This window comes from Homarus americanus, unplaced genomic scaffold (genome assembly GCF_018991925.1).
Source record: "Homarus americanus isolate GMGI-L3 unplaced genomic scaffold, GMGI_Hamer_2.0 scaffold39158, whole genome shotgun sequence".
Taxonomy (NCBI): Eukaryota; Metazoa; Arthropoda; class Malacostraca; order Decapoda; family Nephropidae; genus Homarus; species Homarus americanus.
This window is the reverse complement of record NW_024740795.1, coordinates 285,001-312,841: the sequence shown is the minus strand read 5'-3', so window position 1 is coordinate 312,841 and position 27,841 is coordinate 285,001. Positions and strand designations below refer to the sequence as shown.

General features: G+C 42.5%; 1 protein-coding gene across 1 annotated transcript in view; it reads left to right on the top strand.

The window, feature by feature from the left end:
* LOC121875546 (histone-lysine N-methyltransferase PRDM16-like) overlaps positions 1–27,841 on the top strand; it is a 161,466-nt gene that overhangs the window by 85,901 nt on the left and 47,724 nt on the right. Inside the window, exon 3 of the mRNA XM_042380127.1 lies at positions 22,056–22,094. The gene's annotated coding sequence lies outside the window, so the exon portion shown is untranslated. The remainder of the gene's footprint in view (positions 1–22,055; positions 22,095–27,841) is intronic.

Sequence of the window (27,841 nt, the reverse complement as noted above, 5' to 3'; positions counted from 1 at the left end):
TACTCGTACCAGGGATGATCCAAGTGAGGGAAGAGGTCAAGGGAGCTATAGAAGTGGGGGGGGGGGGTACCAGGAGGAGAGTACCTAACTGGGAAGAGGAGGTTTGGGGGGAGGAGGGGAGAGTGTAGAGGGGAGGGGCAGAAGGATGGGTAATTCAAGGCTAGGAGGGCGGTGTGATCTTCAAGGTAATCCTGTGCTCGTCCGGCGGGTAGAAGAGGAAGGTGTTTGGCCTGACTAGGATCTGGGTCTTCTTCAGGGACGTCCTGGAGAGAGTTGTACCCAAGGTGACCCTGATTTATGCCTCAGGAAACCATAAAGTATTGCTTAGTGAACCCCATCAGATCTATTAGGTGTTACATGTCCCTGAGATTTACTGTCCCATGTAAATGATCAGTTTGTCTTGAACCAGAAATACAAGAGGTTGAAGGTGTAGTGTTGCAGGAGGTGGGCGTGGCAGAGGTCACCGTTATGTTCAGGAGCTGCAGGTGACCATAGAGCAACACAACCCAAGGCCCTCGACTAACTGTCCCAGATGTACCGCTACCCATTTAATACCCCGACAATTACCTGTGTAGCCTAATTATCTTACCTATGAGATCACCATCCAAATTAAAACACGAATTGGCGGACTTTAAATCCCAAATTGGTGCTCTAATCACTCAGCCGGATTCAAGATGACCAACGTGACATCAGCCCTAAGATCACGACCAAACGACCTCTAATTTGTCGCCAGCTGACCTCACAGTGATGTTTCAGCGCCGCCTGGTTCACAAGACGACTTAAAAGTGATATCAAGGTCGTGAGGCTGAGCATGACAGGGATGCTTCGTCATAATGGCGCTTAACATGCACTGTGACTATCACCCACCCATCACGCGTGAACCCCAAGGCTGCCAGCCACCGTGTAACCCTCATCACTCACCCACACTGACACATTTACACAAATATGCATATATCCACTCATGTGCATGTATAAATGAACACAGACTTTTTCACACACACACACACACACACACACACACACACACACACACACACACACACACACACACACACACATACACAGCAGCATAACACTCCACGGTCATGATGAATCTAAACTCATCATGCACAAAACCATAATGCATGAACTTGAGACACACACACACACACACACACCAAGGTAACAACAGTAGTGGGCGTGACAGAGACCACAGCAGCATATCACGTTACAGGGCACACACACACACACACACACACACACACACACACAAACACACACACCTTGGGATATACTTGTCACATTTGTCTCATATACTTAAAAAAAAAAATATATATATATAGGAATTTCTTTTACACACGAACATAAGACTGTCTGAAAAATATAAACACCCTGTTATATATATTTCGTGTTATTATTAGTAGTAGTAGCCGTAGTCGTAGTAGTCCTGAGTAATAGTAGTAGTAATAGTAGTAGTAGTAGTAGTAGTAGTAGTAGCAGCAGCATTAATTATACGTCTCTCTCTCTCTCTCTCTCTCTCTCTCTCTCTGGTGTTGTGTTTCAGTGAACGTAGAGGAATAACTGTCACTCTGTACTACGACCAATGTGTTATGACCGGGTAATGACGCTAACAGTAATCTGATGGTGCGGTCTTCCTATCGTGTTGGCTCTGGTTTTGGTTGGTTTTTGGTTGGTTTTGGTTGGTTTTTGGTTGGTTTTTGTTGGTTTTGGTTGGTTTTGGTTGGTTTTGTTGGTTTTTGTTGGTTTTGGTTGGTTTTGGTTGGTTTTGGTTGTTGGTTTTGGTTGGTTTTTGTTGGTTTTGGTTGGTTTTGGTTGGTTTTGGTTGGTTTTGGTTGGTTTTTGTTTGGTTTTTGGTTGGTTTGGTTGGTTTTGGTTGGTTTGGTTGGTTTTGGTTGGTTTTGGTTGGTTTTGGTTGGTTTGGTTGGTTTGGTTGGTTTGGTTGGTTTGGTTGGTTTTGTTGGTTTGGTTGGTTTTGGTTGGTTTGGTTGGTTTTTGGTTTGTGTGTTTTTTATTGTTTTGGTTTTGTTTGGTTTTGGTTTGTTTGTTTTGTGTGGTTTGTTTTTGGTGAGATGTTTGATTGCTTTGTTTTTACTATTATTATTTTTTGTTTATGATGCTTGTTTTTGGTAATGTCAGGCATGTGTGTGACTGACTGACTGACTGACTGACTGACTCACGCACTGACTCACTGACTGACTCACTACTCACTGACTGACTCACACTGACTCACTGACTGACTCACGCACTGACTCACTGACTGACTCACTGACTGACTCACTGACGACTCACGCACTGACTCACTGACTGACTCACCACTGACTCACGACGATCACGCACTGACTCACTAACTGACTCACTGACTGACTCACGCACTGACTCACGACGACTCACTCTCACGCACTGACTCACTAACTGACTCACTGACTGACTCACGCACTGACTCACTGACTGACTCACGCACTGACTCACTGACTGACTCACCACTGACTCCCCTACTACTGACTCACTGACTGACTGACTGACTCACTGACTGACTCACTGACTGACTCACGCACTGACTCACTGACTGACTCACTGACTGACTCACGCACTGACTCACTGACTGACTCACTGACTGACTCACTGACTGACTCACTGACTGTAAGGATTTTGTTTTACCAGATTATGACGTAAATTATAATTAAGTTTTAGTCAATCTCGTTTTTTCTTATTACAATTTGTGGTTTATTTTCCTTTATTTTACGTATGTATGTATATATGTATGTATGTATGTATGTATGTATGTATGTATGTATGTAGACTGTCTCATAATAACAACAACAACAACACTCATTAAAGCAGTGACCACCCTGACTATCACCCTTATAACCCAACACCATAGGGGTGATAATCCTTCTTCCGGTAACCTAATACTCTATGACCTTCTTATCTTCACATCTTCAATTGTAATTCTGACAAGTGTATGGTAGGGGAGGTTCTGCCCCCCCCCCCCCTCTCTCTCTCCCCCTCTTTCTGCTCCTCTCCCTCTCCTTCTCCTCCCCTCTCCTCTCCCTCCCCCCTCACGATCTCTTTCTTCCTCATCCCTCCCCCCTCTTCTTTCTTCTCCCCTCCCTCCTCCCCACCCCCCTGTCTTCTATCTTCCCATCTTCTCACTCCCTCTCCCCCCTCACCATCCGCCCTCCCCACACTCTTCATATCCGCCCCTCCTCCTTCCTAACCCCCCCTCTCTCCCCTGCCCCCTGGGAGAATCTACAGTGACAGTAGGGCAGATAAACCCTCAACAAGTTGTCTCGAGGGATGAAGAGACACTGGCCGCCATTACGTGTCAGGTGTGAATCCGCTTCTGAATCCACGAATCCCCGAACCCCGAATCCCAGAATCCCCGAACCCACTAACCTACGAACCCCCGAATCCACGAACCCCAGAATCCATGAACCCACGAACCTCCGAATCCACGAACCCACGAACCCATGAACCTCGAATAACATCAACAATATTCCTTCTTTTATACAGGTATACATATAAACACATTCATATAGCCTACATATGTAGTAATATAAGGCTATGTGGTATATACTTATGTAGATGTATCCATATAAGTGAGAAATACAATGAGATAGATAGATAGATAGATAGATAGATAGATAGACAAACAAACAGAAAAACAGACAGAATGAGAGACAAACAGACAGTCAAACAGATAGAAAGACAGATTCAGACAGACAGACAGACATAGAGTGATGACCTATAAGGGTTGAACACAGCTTCCCCATCGAGGCTGCCATGTTGGGGAGATGAGACCGGTGTGTGGGGGGTAGGGGGAGACAGATAGTGCTATCCCCTGTACCTCTGTCATGGCATGGGTAGATGGGTAGGGGATGGATATATGAGGAGGGGTTGGATAGATGGGAAGGGGTGGGTAGATGGGGAAGGGGTGGATAGGTGGGGGGATTGATATATGGGGAGGGGGTGGATAGATGGGGTAGGTGGATAGATGGGGAAGGGGTGGATAGATGGGGAAGGGGTGGATAGATAGAGAGGAATGGATAATGAACGAATTGCGCATTTGTAACTATCAATAAATTAAAATAATCACCAATTTTACCTTCTAATTATCAACAAATAATTTATATCTCCCCCAAAACATGACAAATAATCCAGCTCTTCTGTTGATAATCGTGAATAATTACTCGGTTTCACTATTCGTTCGTAAGCGATAATCCGGCGGGTTTGTTTACCAATAAATCCAGAGTAATCCGGCGGTGTCTACTGCGAACGGTTTCCCGCTTGGCTGGGTAAGAAACGAAGAGCCGAGAGATTTGTTTACACGGCCACGAACGGTTCAGTGCCGCGATGGTATTGAAACCCACCTCTCTAGATTTTAAAGAGAGAGAGAGAGAGGAGGAAGGGTGTAAAGGAGAAAAACGAGAGAAGAAAGAGAAGTGGGAAAGAGAAACTGAGAAAAAAACATCGAGAGAGAGAGAGAGAGAGTCATACGTAACTAAAGAAAGAGAAAGTGAAAGAATAAGAAAAGTGAGCGAGAGACGATTGTAAATGAGAAGATACACTGTAAGTCCTCTCTCTCTCTCTCTCTCTCTCTCTCTCTCTCATCAACTTTCTTCTGGGGAAATAACATAAAGTTGACTTTCTCATTTAGGAAAAAATAGCAGATTGGGGATTCAGTGGAGCCATTGCCCATACTCATGTGGTTAGTATGTCCGAGGTTATCTTGGGCATTAGTCATTTTAATGAGAGAGAGAGAGAGAGAGAGAGAGAGAAGGGATTTACAAACGTTGTGTAATGTAAATCTCTCTCTCTCTCTCTCTCTCTCCTCTCTCTCTCTCGTTTGCGTGATCGTAATTACAGGTGAGAGTTCTTCCAAGTAGAGAAAACAATGGACAACTTCAAACTATACTCTTCTCATGTGTAAAAGATAGATGAGGCAAGAGTGACAGACAGACAGACAGACAGACAGACAGACAGATTGAGAGAAGACAGCCAGACAGACAGACAGACAGAGAAGAAGACAGGTAAACAGACTGAATTAGGAAGGTGAGAGAGACCACACGACCACAGACACACACACACACACACACACACACACACACACACACACACACACACACACACACACACACAAGACACAAGTCAGCATCATAACGCGAGCCATTATCTCATAGCGTCTCTAATCTCTCATTGTTGACGTTATCTTTCACTATGATGAGACTAATCTCGTGTGCCTTCTTCAGGAGTAGTCAATCAAGAATGTGACAGGAGTTGATTCTTCCCCAGGATTCGCTAATAATAGGATGTGATTGGGTTAAAATTTCCTCGATATTAACTAATCCATCAGAGTAGCGAATCGTGTGTATGGTATAGTAGAGTTATCCTTAAGGATAACCAATCAAAGGCGAGTCTTCCCCATCAGTATCCAATCACAGTATAATCATCCCCAAGAATGGCCAATCATAGGTGAACCTTCCTCAAGAATAGCCAATCATAGGTGAACCTCCCCCAAGAATAGCCAATCATAGGTGAACCTCCCCCAAGAATAGCCAATCATAGGTGAACCTCCCCCAAGAATAGCCAATCATAAATTGAACCTCCCCAAGAATAGCAAATCATAGGTGAACCTCCCCCAAGAATAGCCAATCATAGGTGAACCTCCCCCAAGAATAGCCAATCATAGGTGAACCTCCCCCAAGAATAGCCAATCATAGGTGAACCTCCCCCAAGAATAGCCAATCATAAGTGAACCTCCCCCATTAATAGCCAATCACAAGTAAATTTTCCCCAGTAGTAACCAGTTAGAGGTGACCCTTACCCAGGAGTAACCAATTACTCAGCAGTGTGTGTGTGGGTTAGGTGGCAGAATCGTGTCATTGGCTCTTAATGGTGTCTTGTATCTCCAATTACACACAATCTGTCATCATTTGTACTCTGGTGGGACTCTAGAGCCTCACTCTTGTAACTCTCTTCTATTACCGGGCTGCTGACACTAATTACTACCTCATCGTCAGCTCCCCGGTTGTGTCATTACGTCTATTGCTCCTGGTAGCTCAAATTTATCACTTTGTTTGTAATTAGGGATCCATGATGGGCACTTGGATCTACCTACTACCTGTGGTCTCGACTAATTAGGTTTGCTGTCTTTGGGTGTCAGATTCGTCGAGAAATTTCATTGGTTGGTGTGTCTGCTTGTGGAATCTTAACCATTTGAAGTCTCAGGTATTTGAAATCTACCTGGAATTTTATTAGCTGGAGACTTAATTAATTACAGTCCCAATTACCTGAGATCTCACCACCGTCTTGTAAATTCAACTGTCTGGAATCTAAAACTTCCTTACGTGTACATTCTCTCAACACACCTGTTTAGAGAATTTACTATCTTATATGTTTACGCGTCTGAACTTCAGGTGGGACACTTACCTTCAGTCCCAGGTGTATGGTGGTGTTACTCCCTGGAAAGGAATCCCACCCACCTTGATCTTTAGCTGACAGGAAGCAAAAATGTGGAGATGATTCTTCAAACCTCGACTTAGCAACAGTGGGGAATCTAATCCTCTTTCTCATTCCAGCAAGAATTTCAATTGTCGATATTAACAACTGTCTGGAAGCTCCTTTGTCTGCTCTCCCAGGTCAGAAGTCAGGAACCCCCTCTTGGGTGGACTATCTCTGACTCTATTACTAAATCCAACAAGAACTTCAGTACTTAAAATATTCTAACACACTGGAAACTCATTTTTGTCGGAGTCTGAGCCACCTGGGGACTTTAGACGACAGTAACCTCATTGACTGGACAATCCTTGGCTCGATTAACAACAGACTGGAATTCAATCTTCTTTCTTCTTTCAACAATGGTCAATTTCCAAAACCTTCCAGATCCTCATTGTGTGGCTCGTCACTGGTCTGGAATAAATCAGATTATCCACAGGTATTGCCGAGGCTTCCAGGAACAGACCAGACTCTCGGTGGTAACTCTCAGCTCATTGTTGGCCATGTTGTGGGTGGATGTTGAGGCATGGGTGTGGATGACCATGTTGTGGGTGGATGTTGAGGCATGGATGTGGATGACCATGTTGTCGGTGGATGTTGAGGCATGGATGTGGAAGACCATGTTGTCGGTGGATGTTGAGGCATGGATGTGGATGACCATGTTGTGGGTGGATGTGGATGGCCATATTGTGGAGGATGTTGAGGCATAGTTGTGGATGTTGAGATGCAAGTTTACTTTTGAGGAGGAAAGAAGCGATGTTGGCTATATTGTCGAGAGATGTTGAAGCGTGGTCAATGATGTCTTAGAATAAGATGATGCTTAAGTGATGGATATAGACGATGTTAAGCTCTTAAGACACGCTGAGATGTTGATGCTTATCATTAGATGTTGTACAGGATGTTTAGGTAAATAATATAAACACCTTAGGGGATGTTTAGAGACACTCGGGATATTAAACACATTTCCTTAGACGTCTTTAATTCGTTCATGGATCTCGAACTAATAACGACAAAGACTTACAGGTAAAAAAGGGTTAATTTACGGGAATAACTTACCTGGCTCAAGAACCTTTATCAATCTGTAGACGGAGGAGATGGTAATGTATTAGGGTAGTTATTTGTCCATTAACTATAATAACCAGGTCGTTTGTTCGCCCCTTAAAAGGTGCTCATTATACAGCAGAACTACGCCGTTAGTAGTTTATTATACATTATGAATGGTAATGACAGGAAGAGTGGCCGCTAGTTTAATGTGAATCACGACTCGGAAATTTAAATGAGGCGATACTTAACTTATACAAGCCCAAGGCTAGACCTATTATGTGTATGTGTTATAGTAAATGTACCTGTTATGTATGATATGGTGTATGATTACATGTATGACTGGTATATCGGTGTATACAATGATAATGGTTGTCCCTCGTGTACTAGGAGGGCCAGTCCAAGGGCCACCTAGGAGTGAATTTGTTTAAGGTGTAGAAACTGGCGCCAACACAACAACCACACCCTGAGTTAACGAGCTGCATGACCCAGTGTCAAGGAATAGCCTGAGAAGACCGGACAACTCGCCAACAGCACTGGCTAACCATTACCCCGGAATACAGTCAGCTATTCGACTAACATCCAGGTCCCAATTACTGCTGGGTAGACAGAGGCAAATGGCGTAAAGAAACCTGCCCATAGTATCACCCTGCCCGGGGATCGAACCCGGGACCACTCGCTTGCACATGTGGTACAGTGGACAGTCTATTCAACTTGGAAGTGCGAGGACCTTCACTCGATTCCCGGGCAAGGTGGAACGATGGGCGAGTTTATTTAGTCATGTGCCTCTCCCTACTCTACTGTAACTTGCAGGGAACTGGATGTAAAGCCATTAGTGGATTGTAGTTATGGTGTAATGGTTAAGCCCGTGCTGTTGGGATATTGTCCGGTGTTCCTGGGATCTCCCTTAACACCGGGTCAAACAGCCACTAACTCTGGTTGTGGTTGTAGTGTTGACGGCAGCTTCTACACCTTCAACAAGCTCCCGCCACAGTGACCATCCTGGACCACTACGGGGCACCATGACCACACACACACACACACACACACACACACACACAAGATCGACCAAATCACAACAACTTCCGCCTAGGGTTACGTTAATGCTGTAACCCCCCACCCCCATCGCCCGAGGACCCCCCACCCCCTCATAGGACCCCCCTCGCCCCAGGACCCCCCTTTCCTCTGCACAGCATCAAGACAAAGCATCTCTCTCCCTCAAGGCCACCTGCATCTGATCACTGACATCCGAGATCAGCCAATCACTGGGATCCGTGATTAGCCAATTACGGATCGTGTGAGGTGGCTTGCTCCCGGGCGAGAGGGTTACGATGTCCTTGGCCTTAGGGGGTAAGAGAGTAATTAGCTTTGATTACCTACAGAAAAAGTATCTGTCTCTCTGGCTTCTCTCCGCCAGGTACCGGGGATCGAACCTGGATCCTTTAGTTATTGGGATGCAGATTTCTACCCATTGTGCTCACCCAGGAATTTAGTTCTTAAAGGAAAAAAAAAATACAGTTTAAATCCTTCTATTCCTAGTTTTCTCTTGACATGTGGAGTCGAACCCGTGTCCTCCCGTTATGGGGATGTGAAGATTTAACTGTAGGTTTATGTGTGGTAACTGGACTGCACTTGAGTGGTGTGTGAACTCATGTCTTAGTGCTGCTTGTCTTAAACGTGTGAGTCTGACCTTTTCTAGGGATAGGTTAGGTTAGGTTAGGTTAGGTTAGGTTAGGTTAGGTTAGGTTAGGTTAGGTTAGGTTAGGTTAGGTTAGGTTAGGTTAGGTTAGCTTGGCTTAAGTTAGGGAAGGCTTTGGACAATGGCAATACTTAGGTTAAAACAGCAATGTCTCCCCTAACGCGACTCTGCTAGAATGAGTGAAATAAATACAATTGTAAATAGAAAAAAAAAACATAAAAATACCATTGAAGTAAATGAAGCTCAGGTGACAATCTTGATTTAATTAGCACTGAAAAGTATTGGATGAGGAAGGAAGAGAGAGAGGGAGAGAGAGAAGAACAGTGAAAGGAGAGAAGCATGGGAGGTGAAAGAGGTTAGAAGAGTAGAGAGGTGAGGGGAGAGTGAGAGGAAGAAGAGGAGTAGAAAAAGGTGAGAGCTAGAGGGAGGAGGGAGGAGGGGCGTTGAGAGGGGTTGGTCCCTCAGGTAATGGGGCGAAAGGTATATGCTCTCTCTCTCTCTCTCTCTCTCTCTCTCTCTCTCTCTCTCTCTCTCTCTCTCTCTCTCTCTCTCTCCTCTCTCTCTTTCAACTACCCTCGACACCCCTCCTCCTCCTCCTCCTCCTCCTCCTCCTCCTCCTCCTCCTCTCCCTCACCACTAACTAACACTCCATGAACACTTCCTTCTTTACACTTAACACACACACACACACACACACACACACACACATGTAACATGTAATAATCAGTGTATTCACTCCCAGTAAACACTGCTCCCTACACTGTCACTATGTTGAAATGAACTGTATTTTGAGCTGATCCCCATCTAAGTTACTATATGTCTTATTTGTGTCACTTATGTCACTTGTATATTATTTGTAATTCGTAACCCATTCCCCAAATATGTAACTGTATATTTTCAGCCTTCTGGCTGCCAAGCTCTTTCAATAAACCGTTAATTATTATTATTATTATTATTACACACACACACACATATACACACACTCACATACTAGGGGCGTAATACAGGCCTTCATTATGCACGTATATACGAACTCGTTAATATAGTACCATTTCATTACCTGATTTTCGCCTGGCGTGTACCTAGTGTTCACCTGGCGTTCACCTGGCGTACACCTGGCGTTAATTCCCAGGGCGTTTACTACCCTCCGCGCTTGTTAGTATACCTGTAGTCATTAACCTGCACATAACAGCTGATTACGAACACCTGGAAAAACACGGTTGAGTTCCCTCTCTTAAAGACTCCTACTTACCTGTGCGATGATGTTTCTCATATATTCAGGTAACAAGATGAGAAATACTCAGGCCAGATTCTCAGAAATTCCTAAGTTGAATATTCCTCGTAGCCCAAGGTGTAAGAACGTAATTAACAGGTTAAGGTAAAATATAACAATAACATAAATATTACACTGGTACCTTAATTAGATACGTCCATTAAAATTAATTAAATAGAATCATTTCGTAAATATTTTGTATAATTAATTGTGTCTGATGGTAAATAAACGTATCTACTTATGGTAAAAATTCTCTGTGTAATTTTTATGCAAATTTTGGGGCGATAATTTGGTGTTTTAGCTTAACTTAGGGGAAGGGTGGTGGGCTTAGGAGGGGAGTAGGTGGTCTTAGGGGAGGGGTCTTAGGGGAGAGGGGGGGTGGTCTTAGGGGGGAAGTAGGTGGTCTTAGGGGAGGGGTCTTAGGGGAGAGGGGGGTGGTCTTAGGGAAAGGTGGTGGTCTTTAGGGGAAATATGGCGATAGAGTCTTGGATTTCACTTCGTGTTAACCGTATGTGTTTATGGCAGTCGGCAGGTGGGAGTCGTTTACCTACACCTGCATTACACCTGTACGTTGTAGGTGTACGTGACTGTGTAAATGAGTAACTTGGAGATATGAGGTCACAGGTGTTCGTTTGCTCGTGACACTGTTTACACCTGCCTCCCTAGACATCTGCGACGGTATCAGACTAGTTGACAGGTGATCACAGAAACCATAACGCCTGTCTTAACACCTGTCTCACGTTCACAGTATCGTCCAATAACACCTGTCTAAAAATCATTCACCAGCTGTATCATAATCATAACATACTTATCAACATCACACTAGATGCAACACAACATTCAGCTCAACATCACACTAGATGCAAAACAACATTCAGCTCAACATCACACTAAATGCAACACAACATTTAGCTCAACATCACACTAAATGCAACACAACATTCAGCTCAACATCACACTCACCTGTCTAAACCACTAAATCAATATCACACTATGTACATCAAGCTCACACTGTTTATATCAATATCACACTAAATTTATCAACATCACTCGAGCTGATTGTATCCATCACAGTCACCTACCATTAACAGGTGCGAGTCATCAACAATCACAGGTGCACATCTCTCCCACAACACGAGGTGCGCCGTCTAGCTCAACATCCTGCCTCGTTATACCCAGCGGGAGTTGAGGAAACCTGTTTACATAATGTGATAAAACTAAACAAAACCCAGCCATTAAAACTGTACTTTGAGTTGGCAACACTGACAGCTAAAACACTCCCTTTGTGCTTTTCTCTTCAAGCACCAGTTTCACAGGGGTACCATGTCGTGTTTTTTTTTAATGTTTTTTTTAATGTTTTTTTTTTAGTTAATATGTTAATGTGTTTTTAGACTTTTAAGGTTGTTATGATGAGCTAGGAAGGCTTTTGGTAAATAAAGGGTTAACATAGAGTAGTAACAAGCTGCTCAGACAAACTAGTAGTCTTTCCCTTCTGTAATTTAACATGTTAATAAGGTGTTGAAATATACACGATTATTTGATTCAGCCATATAAGGGTCGAGCTTATAAGAGATAGTATAAAATGTTATAATCAAACTGACTTATATGTGCCTAATACATATAAGGCAGGTGAGGCAAGTCCCTATCTTCGTCACTTAACTAATTATCTAGTCTTTACATATACTACACAGGTATATTGAGCTACCATAAGAGTACTTCCTTGTTGTAAGATCATATGAGAAAATACGTTGTCTCTCTCTCTCTCTCTCTCTCTCTCTCTCTCTCTCTCTTGACTATCTTCTCCGGCGTCTAAGTCTCTGTTCGGTTTTATTACGAGCTAAATAAGCCTTAGTGTAGAGTGGATACAGCAACTCGCCTTCTGTTCTGGGGGTCGGTGGTTCGATCCCCCAGGCACTCCCGGTTCACTCAGCTGTAAATAGGAAGAGATTGTGGTGGATTGCAGTATCGGCCATGTGTACCGAAGGCCTATGGGGGACAATTTCACTCAGGTTGTAAAATATGAGTAGGCCTATAAAGAACGTTAGCAATATCATTCATTTCTTTGCTTTATGAGAAGTTAAGAATGAAAGTTTTATGGGAATTATATGATATGTAAATTAGAACGTAATCATCAGGTGTTTATGTATGTTTAAAGGGACAGCTCAGGTGTGTGTGTGTGTATGTGTGTGTGTGTGTGTTTGTTTGTTTGTACGTACACATAAAAATACTTATTCACAATGCGTCTATAAACCAAACAAATCCGTCATGTAAATTATAAAACTCTGAACTAAACCTTAAACACAAAACAAAAAAACAAAAACAAACAAAGATAAACAACTACACACACAAAAAAAACTAAACAATTTTACATCACTTCCAATCACCTATTAACCCGTCGTTAAGATATATACCACACTGTCAAGATGAACTTACGTGAAATATTAAAAGATAAAATTGATTCATAAATTATATCGGACGGTCTGCAGGAGTAGAGGTCTAGTTTTTATCGGGATTATTGGTACGCCTTAACTACCTTGTTATGTATGACCCCTGGAGGTTGTAAGTTAAGACGTCTTCACTGGTACTCTTAAAGATGTGTTCAAGATGTGTTCAATATGATGATAGTGAACTTCTTAAAAGATATGTTCAAGATGATGTTGAACTTCTTAAAAATATATTCAAAACATCATCACTTCGATCAATGAACTGGACGGACTAATGAGAGAGAGAGAGACTAAAATATCGATGCACATAAAATAGATAACCGCTTATGTTCATGAGTAAACTGAACAGGATTATTCAATTGTGACCTCAAAGACGCAACATTACAATAACAATTATTTAAACAACTGGGAATCTCAGGACAGTAGGCGGAGACTCCTCGACCACCCTGGGGAGAAAAAAAATAAATCCTCAGCGGGTAATTGTGGATGTGAGGAGAGGTGACAGGTGTGGATGTGAGGATATATAACAGGTGTGGATGTGAGGATATATAACAGGTGTGGATGTGAAGATATATAACAGGTGTGGATGTGAGGATATATAACAGGTGTGGATGTGAGAATATATGACAGGTGTGGATGTGAGAATATATGACAGGTGTGGATGTGAGAATATATGACAGGTGTGGATGTGAGAATATATGACAGGTGTGGATGTGAGAATATATAACAGGTGTGGATGTGAAGATATATAACAGGTGTGGATGTGAGGATATATAACAGGTGTGGATGTGAGAATATATGACAGGTGTGGATGTGAGAATATATAACAGGTGTGGATGTGAGAATATATAACAGGTGTGGATGTGAGAATATATGACAGGTGTGGATGTGAAGATATATAACAGGTGTCTCCAGTTTCCCTTTACCTTTTCCCTCCCTCCTTCTTTATCTCCCCTGTCTCTCTCGTCTAACCTCACCCCCCTCCCTCTCTCCTTCCTCCCTCCCGCTCCTCCTCCTCCCTCCTCCCTCCTCCCTCTCCTCCCCTCTCTCCTTCCTCTCCTCCCTCCCCTCCCTCCCTCCCTCCTCCTCCTCCCTCCCTCCCCTCCCTCCCTGCCTCCCTCCCTCCTCTCCCAATCCTCCCATTTTTCTCTCCCTCCCATCTTGTCTTTCCCTCCACTATCTATGTCTTCCCTCCCTCCCTCTCCCCCTCTCTCCCTCCCTCCCACTTCCATCCCAGCTCCCCCTAATTACCATAATTGCATTTCTCAGCTCTGACTGGCTGATTGCTTGCATCTGATTGGTTTCATATTTATTGTGTGTTTTTGTAAAGATAGAGAGAGAGAGAGATTCAAGAATTATGTGACCTTATGGGGGGTCAAGTGGGGTCAAGGAGTTATCGGAGGTACTGGTAATGGTTGAGAGATGGTTAATGTTGTGTTGTTTTGATGGTGATTGTGGTGTTGTGTTGTGTTGTGTTGATGTAGTTTGTGTTGTTGTGTTGTGTTGTGTGTGTGTATAAATGTTTGTTATGTGTTGTGTATAATGAATAATAAAGGAAATATAATTAATAAAAGGTCATTATTTGGGTATTTCATCGACCTCTCTCTCTCTCTCTCTCTCTCTCTCTCTCTCTCTCTCTCTCTCTCTCTCTCTCTCTCTCTCTCTCTCTCTCTCTCTCTCTCTCTCTCTCTCTCAGGACATTCTTAATTTTGTTTTGATTTTCCGTTTCTATTTGTTTTTGTTCTTCATATTTCTATTTTTATTCGTCTACTTATTTTTATTATAATTCTTGTTTTTTCTATGGTTCACTTTCTTTTTTTATTTACGTATCTTCTATTTCTCCATGTCCTTCATCTTCCTCCTTCAATTCTTCTTTCCTCCTCCTCCTCCTCATCCTCCTCCTCCTCTTCTTCTCCTCCTCCTCCTCCTCCTCTTCTTCTTCCTCTTCATCCTCCTCCTCTTCTTGTTCTTCTCCTCTTTTTCCTCTTCATTCTCCTCCTCCTCTTCTTAATTACCCACACTTATCTTACCCATCTAAATCTTCACTATTCCCCCCTTTTATCAAACTCTCCCTTTAACCTTTACTTGTATTATCATATTGCTCAGTCATCTCTATAATCAAGGTTCTATAACAGGTAAGTGAATAATTATCGATCCTATAATCTTTCAATAATAATTAACACCGTAAGTCCATTAAGCATTGCAATTTCTTCTCTAATGATTTTTTTTTAATTTCTCCATTTGGTATCATTCTCTTATCAGCTGATTATTCTCTTATCAGTTGATCATCCACCATTATCAGCTGATCATCCACCATTATCAGCTGATCATCCACCATTATCAGCTGATCATCCACCATTATCAGCTGATCATCCACCATTATCAGCTGATCATCCACCATTATCAATGATCGTCCCCTACGTAGCTGAGCATCCACCATTATCAGCTGATCATCCCACCATTATCAGCTGATCATCCACCATTATCAGCTGATCATCCTATTATCGTGATCATCCACCATTATCAGCTGATCGTCCCTCGTATCAGCTGATCATCACCATTATCAGCTGATCATCCTAAATATCAGTTGATCATCACCATTATCAGCTGATCATCCACCATTATCGTTGATCATCCACCATTATCAGTTGATCATCACCATTATCAGCTGATCATCCACCATTATCAGTTGATCATCCACCATTTATCATCAGCTGATCATCACCGTATCAGCTGATCATCACCATCAGCGATCATCACCATTATCAGCTGATCATCCCCTAATCAGCGATATCCTAGCTGATCATCCACATTATCAGCTGATCATCCTCATTATCAGCTGATCTCCTTCCCTGTCAAAATAAAGCAATTATCTCTGTCTCCCTTTACTATCTCTCGTGAGCTCTAAGGCAAAGGGAAGAGGGGGTAGGGAAAGGGAAGAAAGAAGAAGAAAGAGGATGGTATGGGAGGGGAGGGAGGAGGAGGAGGAGGAGGAGGAGGAGGAGAGAGGAGGAGGAGGTCAGTGCACGTAGAAAGTGTCTCTTACTCTCTCTCTCTCTCTCTCTCTCTCTCTCTCTCTCTCTCTCTCTCTCTCTCTCTCACACACACAACTTTCTTCTCTGATGCGATACATAGATTAGACTCGTCCACATCTTAATGACCCATAATTACCCCCACCCCCCCTCCCTGCATTAACCTGGATCCAGCACACAACGCCCCTCCCTCATGACCAATCGTTCTCTAGAAAACCTGGAGGGAGGAAAAGAAACCAGTACCTCGTGTCTTTAATTCACACCTCGTATCTAGAGTTGCTGTCTGGGTGGTTTCTAAAGTGATGTTGTTTTAGGTTTCTATGTGTTTATTTTGTGGTTTCTAGTCTTTTTTTTTTTTTTAGGGGGGTTCTTTAAATGATGGTTATGGTTTTTCGTGGTTTTCTGAAGGGTTTTGATGGTTTTGAGATTTTGTTTAGGAGTCGTATGGTTTCTAATGGGTTTCTGAATGTTTTTGACGGGTTCTCTAGGTTTCTAAAAGGACTGGTAAGGTTTCTTGGGTTTTCTGTCAGAATTTCACGGTTTCTGGGCGTTTCTAGATTTTGTTTTTTAGGTTGATGGGTTTCTAAAGAGATTTGAAAACCCCCGTCAAAGAGAACTTCCAGAAAACAATTCGATTCTGACCGTCAAAACATTATAAGAATTAATGAATGAAAATTAACCATATTTACGATTACTTTACATACGAGGGGTGCGGTGGAGGAGAGAATACAGACATATAACGTTCACCTCCTGTCCTTAGGGTCGATGGTTTTGTATGCTGGGCGCCCCTCGTCCACCCAACTGTGACTAGGTACCTAATTTTACCGTTAATAATATGTAAATAAACATATATATATATATATATTTTCTCCTATAAAAACTAATATATAAATAATATAAATTAACACCAACTATTAATTGTATACATACACACGTGCCTCCTATAATACTAATATACATCATACAATTTAATACAATACCACTGACTATATACAAGAAATTTATTTATACATTGTCTCATAAAAGTAAAATAAATCATTGAAGTAAATACAAATATTTTGATTGTATGAAAAAGAGATTTATACACTAGCCTCCTGTGCTAGTGATTTACAAGAGAGAAATCACGTAGTTGAATATTATCGTTCGGTAATTTGGTGATTTACAAGAGAGAAATCACCTATCTGAATATTATCGATTGGTGATTTAATGCTCAGGTTTCCTTTTAAGTCGAGGTGAGTTTAACTTCTTGTAAACAGTTTATTGATTAAGCCGCTATACACAGTGCTCTACCTGGGGGGGGGGCCGCGCTATACACAGTGCTCTCCCTGTGGTGGGCCGCTATACACAGTGCTCTCCCTGTGGTGGGCCGCTATACACAGTGCTCTCCCTGTGGTGGGCCATATACACAGTGCTCTCCTGTGGTGGGCCGCTATACACAGTGCTTTCTCCTAATAATTGGGCCGCTATACACAGTGCTCTTTCTCCTGTGGTGGGCCGCTATACACAGTGCTCTCTCCCTATGGTGGGCGCGCTATACACAGTGTCTCTATAAAATAAATATCAAAGTATGAAATGCGTTTAATGATTCTTTATGATAAATGTTTCAAGTTTATTGAGAAACATTTAGAGTGTTTGCACCTTTCTTATCGTATATCACACAGGTGTGTATAAGGTATTGTTGCATAATTGAATAGTTTAAGGTGATAAGCATTAATAAGGTTTAGTGAATATTATTTGTGCAGTGTTTTTGGGTGACTGATACTTATTAATCCATTCTTCCAAGTACTAATGGGCCCCGGTGCTAATGGGCCCCGGTGCTAATGGGCCTCAGTGCTAATGGGCCCCAGTGCTAATGGGCCCCGGTGCTACTGGGCCCCGGTGCTAATGGGCACCAGTGCTAATGGGCCCCAGTGCTAATGGGCCCCAGTGCTAATGGGCCCCAGTGCTAATGGGCCCCGGTGCTAATGGACCCCAGTGCTAATGGGACCCGGTGCTAATGGGCCCCGGTGCTAATGGGCCCCGGTGCTAATGGGCCCAGTGCTAATGGGTCCCAGTGCTAATGGGCCCCAGTGCTAATGGGTCCCGGTGCTAATGGGCCCCGGTGCTAATGGGCCCCAGTGCTAATGGGCCCCAGTCCTAATGGGCCCCAGTGCTAATGGGCCCCAGTGCTAATGGGCCCTAGTATTAATGGTTCCCAGTCCTAATGACCCTAATTCTTATGGTATTTAGTGTTAATGGCCAAGTTAGATTAGTGTTAGGTTAATATCTCTTTAACCTACAGCACTGTGTTTCAGAATCTTAGGTTAAGTTAAGTGAGGTTAGTACCCGCGTCTATTGACCAAAGTGACAGAAGGTTTTCCTAAGTGAGGGATAATTTTTTTTATAAGAGGAGCTTAATACAACTAACAATTATGTCACTTTTTACTGAGTTACTTATCGATACTTATAAAAGATAAGTGTTCACCTAAAAGTAATCCTGTGTTAAGTTTTTCCTGGTCTAATATTGTTTGGTCTATTGATGCTTTTGTTAATACTTTTAAGTGGTGCGGTGGCTGAGTGGATATACCGCTCGTCCCCGGCCCTGAAGGTCACTGGTTCGATCCAACTGTAAATAGTTTGAGGAAGTGAGAATGGTCTACAGTAGGTATTAGGCAGCTACCAAACAGGGAGGTACTACCGCCTGGGAAGATATTGGAAGCATAATGTGTTGTCTAATGGTAGACCCTGCTGCCATATGGCATCACGATAATTATGACCAAGTCCCAGGTTGTTGATCTGACTTTCTGCCTCATTTACACACAATTGCAGGGTCTCAATTGTTTCTCTTACTTTGACAACACAACATACATATATTGTTTCTCACTTTTATTTATTTTTTTTCATTTTTGTATTTATTTATTTATTATTATTATTATTATTATTATTATTATTATTATTATTATTATTATTATTATTATTATTATTATTATTATTATTATTATTATTATTATTATTATTATTATTATTATTGTTGTTGGTGTTGGTGTTGTTGTTGTTGTTGTTGTTGTTGTTGTTGTTATTATTATTATTATTATATTTTCGCACCCCAGACCCTGATGTGAGTCAGTGACCTGTGCCCGGGTGGACTAATCCCCATAAAAAAAAATAAAAAAAAATCACTATGGCGCTGTCAGGTCGATGATACTTGCTCTCATTATTCACTAACACTGCTGTCTGTCTGTCTGTCTGTCTGTCTGTGTTAAAAAGTTTCATCCTATTTTCATCTGATATATTTCTTTATGTTCATGTATGTAAAAGTACGTATGTATGTATAAAAGTTTGTATATGTGCGTATGTATATTTTTATGTATGTAAAATATATATGAGTCTAATTATACACCTACGTATATATTTATAGAAGAATATACGTATAACAATCTTTACCTGTGAATATATGTACTACTCATATACATTTACGTACACACATACATCTACACATGTATACATATGTATTTCACTTATTTACATCCAACCAGGTAAAAAAAAAGTACTAAATAAACACAAAATGCAAACGTTTAGACACACGAATTTACCATTAACTCCCAACAGAGGTATTAGCAAACAGCTCGAGGAATTTTTTTGATCTCTTAGTCACCACCCATCGTCAACATGCGTCTCCGTCCGACTGACTAAATGAAACGTGACGCCCCCACCACAACCCTGGGTCATTGTTGACTAATATAAACTTACAATCGTAGTTCAACTCTCTAATACCGTAACCGGATTTTCGTACTAATGTAACCGGATTTTCGTAATAATGTAACCGGACTTTTTTTTTATCTGTAACCGATTTTTTTTTATAAATGTAACAGAACTTTTTATCAATGTAACCGAACTTTCTATCAATATAACCGAACTTTCTATCACTGTAACCGAACTCGAATTTTAAATATCTACATTGAAATTTATATCCAAAACTAAACCCCCCCAAAAAATAATTCAGTAAATATTTAAAAAAGAACTACATCGTCTTCCTCACTTGATTAGGGATTCCAAGATGGCGTATAATGTGTCCTGAGACTGTACAAGATGAGCTTATTTGGAGAGGAAGATTATATTTCTCTCCCTTAAGTGTATTGTGAGTTCTGGGGTGATCTGGTGACCGTCTGTGTGTCTGTCTGTCTGTCTCTCTGTCTGTCTGTCTGTCTGTCTCTGTCTGTGTGTCTGTCTGTCTGTCTTTCTGTCTGTCTGTCTGTCTGTCTGTCGTGTGTGTTTCGGGGTATTTTGTGTTTTTTTCAATGGTTGTGTTTGGTGGGTAAGGAGAAGGAGGAGAAGAGGAGCAAAGATAGAGAGAGAGAGATAGAGAGAGGTGGAGGGAAATATTGAAGGAAATGGAGAGAGAAACGAAAGGAAGAAAGAGAAAAAGAGGGATTTGAGAGATGGGATAGAGAAGGGTAGAGAGAGAAAGGGGGAAATAAGATGAAGAGAGAAGAGCAGAAGTAGAGAGAGATACGAGGGAGGAAAACAAGCAAAAGAAGAGGAGAGAGAAAGTAGAAGTAAGAAGATAAAGAACGAAAATGAAAACAGCAGTAAGAGAGAGAAAAAGGAAGAGAGAGACAATGAATAATACAAAAGAAAATAAGAAAGACATTACACAAAAGAAACAAAACGATAATAAAATAACAAATAACGAAAGAATACATAAAAAAATAAATAAAATCACATTTAAATAAAAAAAAAGTTTATTCAATTTAATCACAAAATTCAAAACAATCACCAGAAACAAATAAATTCTCAAAAAAAAAAAATTCTGTCTTAAAAATCCGGATCTTAATATGCGTTCTTGATCACTGTGGATTTATTGGCGTTCGCGTAGTCAATACTTACCCAGGGATACTGTGTTGTTTACATTGTATCGGTGTTGTGATGAAGACGATATTCTGTTGGGTATCGTCCTTTTTGTGTCGTTATTATCGTTTATGGGAGAAAAAAACGTTCTGTGGTGATCGTTCATTGTCAGAATAGAAAGTTACAAGTTGTTAAATGGTGATAGTTGTTAGTGATTAGTGAGATATGATCCCTACCACCAACAGTGACACCATTATCCTTATTATTTTCATCATTTCCCACGTTGGTACTACTCCTCATCTCCTCCCCTCCAACACTGGATCATTACCACTATTACCACCCCCACGACCACCCACGACCACCATCCCCACTATCACTACCTCTACCATCCTACTCACCACAATCACCACCTCTATTACTACCAGTCTTACCCCACCACCATTACCACTATCATCCTTTACCACCATCACTACTACACGACACAACCACACCACGCCTTTGACAAATAACTACAACGACAAACCACCACTACTAATGACAAAGAACTACCACGACAACCACCACTACCAATGACAACAACTACCACGACAACCACCACTACCACGACAACAACTACCACGAGACAACCACCACTACCACGACAACAACTACCACGACAACCACCACTACCACGACAACAACTACCACGACAACCACCACTACCACGACAACAACTACCACGACAACCACCACTACCACGACAACAACTACCACGACAACCACCACTACCACGACAACCACAATCCATTTCCGCACGACTAGACCCAGGAAGTAAGGCAAGATGAACCAAGACGTGTGTGTGTGTGTGTATGTGCGAACGACAGTGGGGGTTGCTGCTGCTGCTAACTACCTGACAGATCTTTACAACCACCAAGACACTTAACAAGGTAATTACCGACGTCCCTAATGCGTCTTTTACATACAGGTAAATGATATATGATGGAACTGTAGTGTGTGAGGGATAATCACTTGAGCACTACTGGAGTTAACGGTAGTCTTAGGTGGCGCTTGAGGGGTCGAGGATGATGATTTGTGTGTGTGTGTGTGTGTGTGTGTGTGTGTGTGTGTGTGTGTTTTATTGTTGTTTTTCATATAGTTACATGTTTATATAAGTATTTTTTTTTAGTGATTGATACGTTATTGTTATTATTTTTACTCTCTCTCTCTTTGTTATATACTAATGTATCTTTCTCTCTCTCTCTCAGGTTCGTGACTGATCTTCACTACTCCCAAGGAAAGATTTTGTGAGTAATATTAATATTTTTGTTTTCATTTTTAATTTTTATTTTAGAATATTGATTTTTTTTTTGGTGTTTGTTGTGGGTAATATTGTTTCTGTTCTTGTTTTTGTTATTCTTTAATTGTTGTTTTGTTATCGCTTGAGAGTTTAATTATTATGTTCATTGTTCAGTGTTCAATAATTTATATATTTTAATCGTATAACAGTCTCTATTTTGTTCAATATCCAGTGTTCAATAATTCCTATTTTTTTTTTACCGTTTGACAATTTCTTCATTATATTCATTGTTCATTGTTCTTCACCCGAGGCACAATAAGAGAGTGCCTAAATCTTTATACACTGTCTTCATTGAGTTCATCCATAATACAGGTAAAATTCTCTCCCCTCTTACCTTCACTATATTATCTAAACGTTACTAAGTCATTTAAATATCATAAGACATAAACACAAGAGAGAGAGAGAGAGAGAGAGACAGAGAGAGTGAAAAAAGAAAAGTTCTCTCTCTCTCTCAGCAGCAACAACCCTCCCTTGTCCATCTCCACTTTGCCATGTAAGATGAAGGGATAAAACTACACATATATATTCAGCTCACGACTAGATGGGTCTTGCCTTGTCACTGTCTAATGCTGAACCTGAGCTGCCAAAACACAATTCACATGTTAAGACTGGGAGTGACGGTAAATAAGTCCTCATAACTCGTGTGGATGTCTTGGGATCCGCCTAGGTGGCTTTTGGGTTAGGTCTCATAGTAGTGGAGAGGTCATGAGAGAGTGTTGGAGGGAGTGGAGGGTTGTTGGAGGGAAGGGAAGGGGGGGGTGGTGTTGGAGGGAATGGAGGGGTGTTTTGGAAGGAGTGGATGGGATGTGGAGGATGGTTGGAGAGACTGGAAGGGGTGTGGAAGGTGGATGGAGATAGAGAAGGAGATATGGATGAGGTGTGAAGGTAGTGGATGAAGTATGGAAAGTGGATTTAAGTACTGGAGGTAATAGAGTGGATGTGGATGGTAGATGGAGGTGATGGATCAAGTGTGGGAGGTAATGGAGGCATTAGACGGGTGAGGAAGATAGTAGACGGGAGAGAGACAGAGAGTGAGAGAGCGAGTCAACATACGGGTACAGACAGACAGAAGATTCAAGAGAGATGATCCTACCTGTCACACACACACACACACACACACATATCACTTTCTTTCTCTCTCTCACTCACTCTCGCACATTCTCACCTATCTCTCTCCCTCTTCCACTCTCTTTCTCACCTTCTTTCCATCAATCACCCTTTCACCTCCCATCCCAGCAGCAGACACAAGCAAACACGCAGACAAAGCAAGGCAGTGTTAGGATCGTACAAGCAGCCTCCTGACCACACACTCCCCCTACCAACACTACCTAGACACTGAGCGCCCCCAATAGTCTACCCAGCTTATATAAACAATGACCCACACTATAGCTTAGATTGTTAACGAAAATGTATGTATACCTTTGCCCGTCAGATATACATGTATACATTACATCTATGTATACAAGGAATCTACATATACCAAGGGATAGTATTTGTGGTTGGTGTATGGGTTTGATTTTCGTTTATTTCATTCGTGGATTGTGTATGGAATTTATACACACACACACACACACACACACACTCACACACACACACACACACACACACACACACACACACACACACACACACACACTGCAAAAAAGCAACATCTTCACATTAATATTAATAAAAAAAATCCCACAAGAGAAGAAATCCTCCCTGTGTATGTAAACAAAAGAAGGGATTTACCTGCTGAGATTAAACCCTTCTATAATCTCTTCCTCGTGTGTAGATAAGAGGGGGATGAGGAGGGATTACTAAAGCAGATAAACGTGTGGAAAATACCTCCCTGTCATGTGTCAATTAAGGAAAGAGGGATTAACCATTCAGATTACATCATACGCTCGCTTCTTATTGTGATTGGTTGTCTTCGTGTTCCGAGTTAAGAGTTTCCAGATGACGTAGGGGTGGGGGGGGGTGGGGGGGTTGCTGCTGTCTTAAATGGGTGGGAACTAAACTGGATGGGCGGAGTATAGGCAGGAGATCTGTAGAATGGGCGGGTGGTACTTGGGCGGAAAATCTGTCAATGGCGGAAGGGATAAACCACTATAGCGGACGGAGATTGAACGCGAGATCAGTCAAGTGCGGACGGAAAATGAGAATGAACGGATACTACTCTGGTTTAGCCTTGAAGAATAATTGTTCATGGAATCCCTTACGAGAATTCCGCTTAACTCGTAATAATAACTTCCTTGAATTCTTTTAAGTCGGACAATAATTCCACATAAGTCGGACAATAATTCCACACAAGTCGGACAATAATTCCACATAAGTCGGACAATAATTCCACATAAATCGGACAATAATTCCACATAAGTCGGACAATAATTCCACATAAGTCGGACAATAATTCCACACAAGTTGGACAATAATTCCACATAAGTCGGACAATAACTGAACCACGGAACTTGCTCACTAGGACTCAACTTATGACAAAAACTTACGACAAAACTTACGATCCTTTCTGTATAGGCAGCGAGATCACATAATCATAGTTGTCTCAGATAAATTACTGGTGCTTGTGGCCTTAGATTGCATGGGGGTGTGGGTAGCCCTCTGGTCACCGTCGGGTGGTGGGTAGTTCTCTGGTCACTGTCGGGAGGTAGGTAGCCCTCTGATTACTGTCGGGAGTGTGGGGCAGCCCCTGGTCACTGTCGGGTAGTGGGTAGTTCTCTGGTCACTGTCGGGAAGGGAAGGAGAGAAGAGAGAGAGAGATAGAGAAAGAGAGAGACAGACAGAGAGAGAGAGAGGGAGAGAGAGATATGAAGTAAAGAAGGAAAGAGAAGATTGCGTAAAGGGAGAATGAGTAGGAGATAAGAAAGAAGAGGAAGAAAGGGAAATAGAGAGAGTAGAAAATAAACAAGTTGGATGAAAGTAGTAAACAATAAAACGAAGATGAAAAAAAAAAGAAAGCTAAAATCATACCAGAGACGAGGAGAATTGTAAACAAGTAAACAAAATGTAGATTGTAGAAAATTGACATTCTTAAACCACAGATGTAGACAATTTAACCTGTAGGGAGGTAAACAGACACTGAAAGCGAACAATTAGATAGCATAAGTAGACAAACAAAAGCAGTAGACAATAAAACACAAACATCAGGTGTAAACAAGTAGACAGAAACAGTAAATAGTCTCAGAGGCGCTACATGACTTTTAAGAATGCAAACACGGCAGAACCAGACAAGTACAAACAATAAACACAGCTAAAGGGACGGGTATGGTAGATCAAGATGGACAGTAGACAGGTAGACAGTTGACGTAAACAGCTGCAGATAACCCGAGGGAGGCGCAGTAGACGACCACCACCACCGCCCCCAGCAGACAGGAGGGAGGGAGAGAGAGGGGGGGAGAGGGGTAAAGAGAGGGGGAGGGAGGACGAGGAGAGAAGTAGGTAGGTAAGGGGGGAGGAGGGAGAGAAGTAGGTAGGGAGGGAAGGAGATTTGAGGGGAGGGAGGGAAGTAGGTAGGTAGGGAGAGAGGTAAGGAAGGAGGGGGAGAGAGGGAGGAAGGGGGAGAATCGTCGGCTTGTAAGTTCCAGTTTCCAGCAATTGATAAAATCGCTTCCAGCAGCCGCCAGTCTCCCCTCCCCCCCGTCACGACCTACCCCGGGGCTATTCCACACCTGCGTGTCTGAGTGCGTGTCTGAGTGTGTGTCTGACTCTTGTGTGTGTCTCTAGTGTGTGTCTGAGTGCGTTTCTGTCTCTAGTGTTTGTCTAGTGTGTGTCTGAGTGCGTGTCAGTCCCTAGTGCGTGTCTCTAGTGTGTCTGAGTGCGTGTCTGCCTCTAGTGTTTGTCAAGTGCGTGTCTGTCTCTAGTGCGTGTGTGAGTGCGTTTCTGTCTCTAGTGTGTCTGAGTGCGTGTCTGTCGCTAGTGTGTGTCTGAGTGCGTGTCTGAAGTAAATGTGTAGTACGTGTTTCAAGTACATGTTTCTGTTACGTGTGTTGAGTGCGTGTCTGAAAGTTTAATAAGTGCGTTTGTGATTAGGTATTAGTGCGTGTCTGTAGTAGACGTTTGGTGCGTGTCCATATAGTACGTGTCTCTATTTAGTGCGTGTCTGAAAGTGTGATAAGGCGTTTGTGAATGGGTGTTAGTGCTTATTTCTGGTGCAGTACGTGTCTTTAGTACGTGTCTCCAGTACGTGTCCTACTCTGTGTCAAGTGCGTGTCTTCAAACATATACCGACTCGTATCTCATAGTGCGTGTCCTTAATGCAATCGTCCACGCGTGTTCACCGTCACGACTCACCTGAGGGTCTTGCTGCTTGAGACCCTCCATGGCCTTTGTGCGTGTCCAAGTGCATGTCTTAGTGGGTGTCCAGCCCCGTCTCTAAAATACATGTTCCTTCGTGTCCCTAGTGCATGTCCTTGTACTTTTCCATATCTTTTGAGTGTCCCTCGTACGTGTCTAAACTATTGTCTTTAGTGCGTGTACTAACCCGTGTCTCTAATGCCTGTGTCCTTTATTACGTGTCCGTAGTAAACAGTAACGGGGCATTTATTGCTTCCTGTCCTTAGTACGTGTCTCTGGTACGTGTCTACATCCGGGACCAGGTGTTGAAGGTTTCCGTGCCTCTAGTGGGTGACCTCAGTGCATGTCTGGGGTGTGTGCCCGGCCCGTGCCCAGTGCCCAGTGGTCGTGTCGGTGGCCCGTGCCGCCTGCCCACCAATCATTATCTTCTCTGACCACTGACGGCATGGTGCAGGGGTGGCTTGGTGCAGGGGTGGCTTGGTGCACGGGTGATTGGTGCATGGCTTAGTGCGTGGCTTGGTGCATGGCTTGGTGCAGGGATGGCTAGTGCATGGCTTGGTGCATGGCTTCATATAGAGTGCATAACATGATATATGATTCATCCCATATACCAATTAAATACACACACACACATGTTCTACTAAGTTATTAAATATATATATATATATATATATATATATATATATATATATATATATATATATATATATATATATATATATATATATATATATATATATATATATATATATATATATATATACGTGCTCTGATATTTTTTCTCAAGGACCAACGAGTTTCTCAGGAAAGTGTGTGTGTGTGTGTTACTCTCACGTTCTCCTCAATGCCTATTCTTTCTACACCTATCTCCATATTCTCCCCCACGCCCCCCTCCCCCACGCCCTCCCCACGCTCTTCCCTGCGCCTTGTCGGTACACGGGTCCTGCTAGTGATTTACTCATCGACATCTTTTTATCATACCGCCAATATCCTTACTACTTCCCCATCCCCTACTCCCTCCCTTTTATCCTCCCCTTCCTCCTCCCTTATCCCTTTCCTTTCTTATATTTCCTTCTCATCCCCTTCCCCTTCCTTTTTTCCATCCTCCCTCCCCGGTTCTGCCTGACAGCAGCACCCTGCCTCGGGGCAGGGATGAGTACAAGGGCAGGAACGTTACACAATCGCTGATCTATTTGCATGACAATGGTCGACCAACGAGTGCGGTGAGACGCCGTGATCTGCCTTTATGTCAGGTGGAGGGCGTCCTACTCCTGTCAGGGGCGACGAAGACAACCACGACCACACGTCAGGGGTGGTAAATGACGGCCACGACCCTTGTACCACACATCAGGGGTGGTAACGACGGCCACGACCCTCAGGTACCACACGTCAGGTGTAACGACG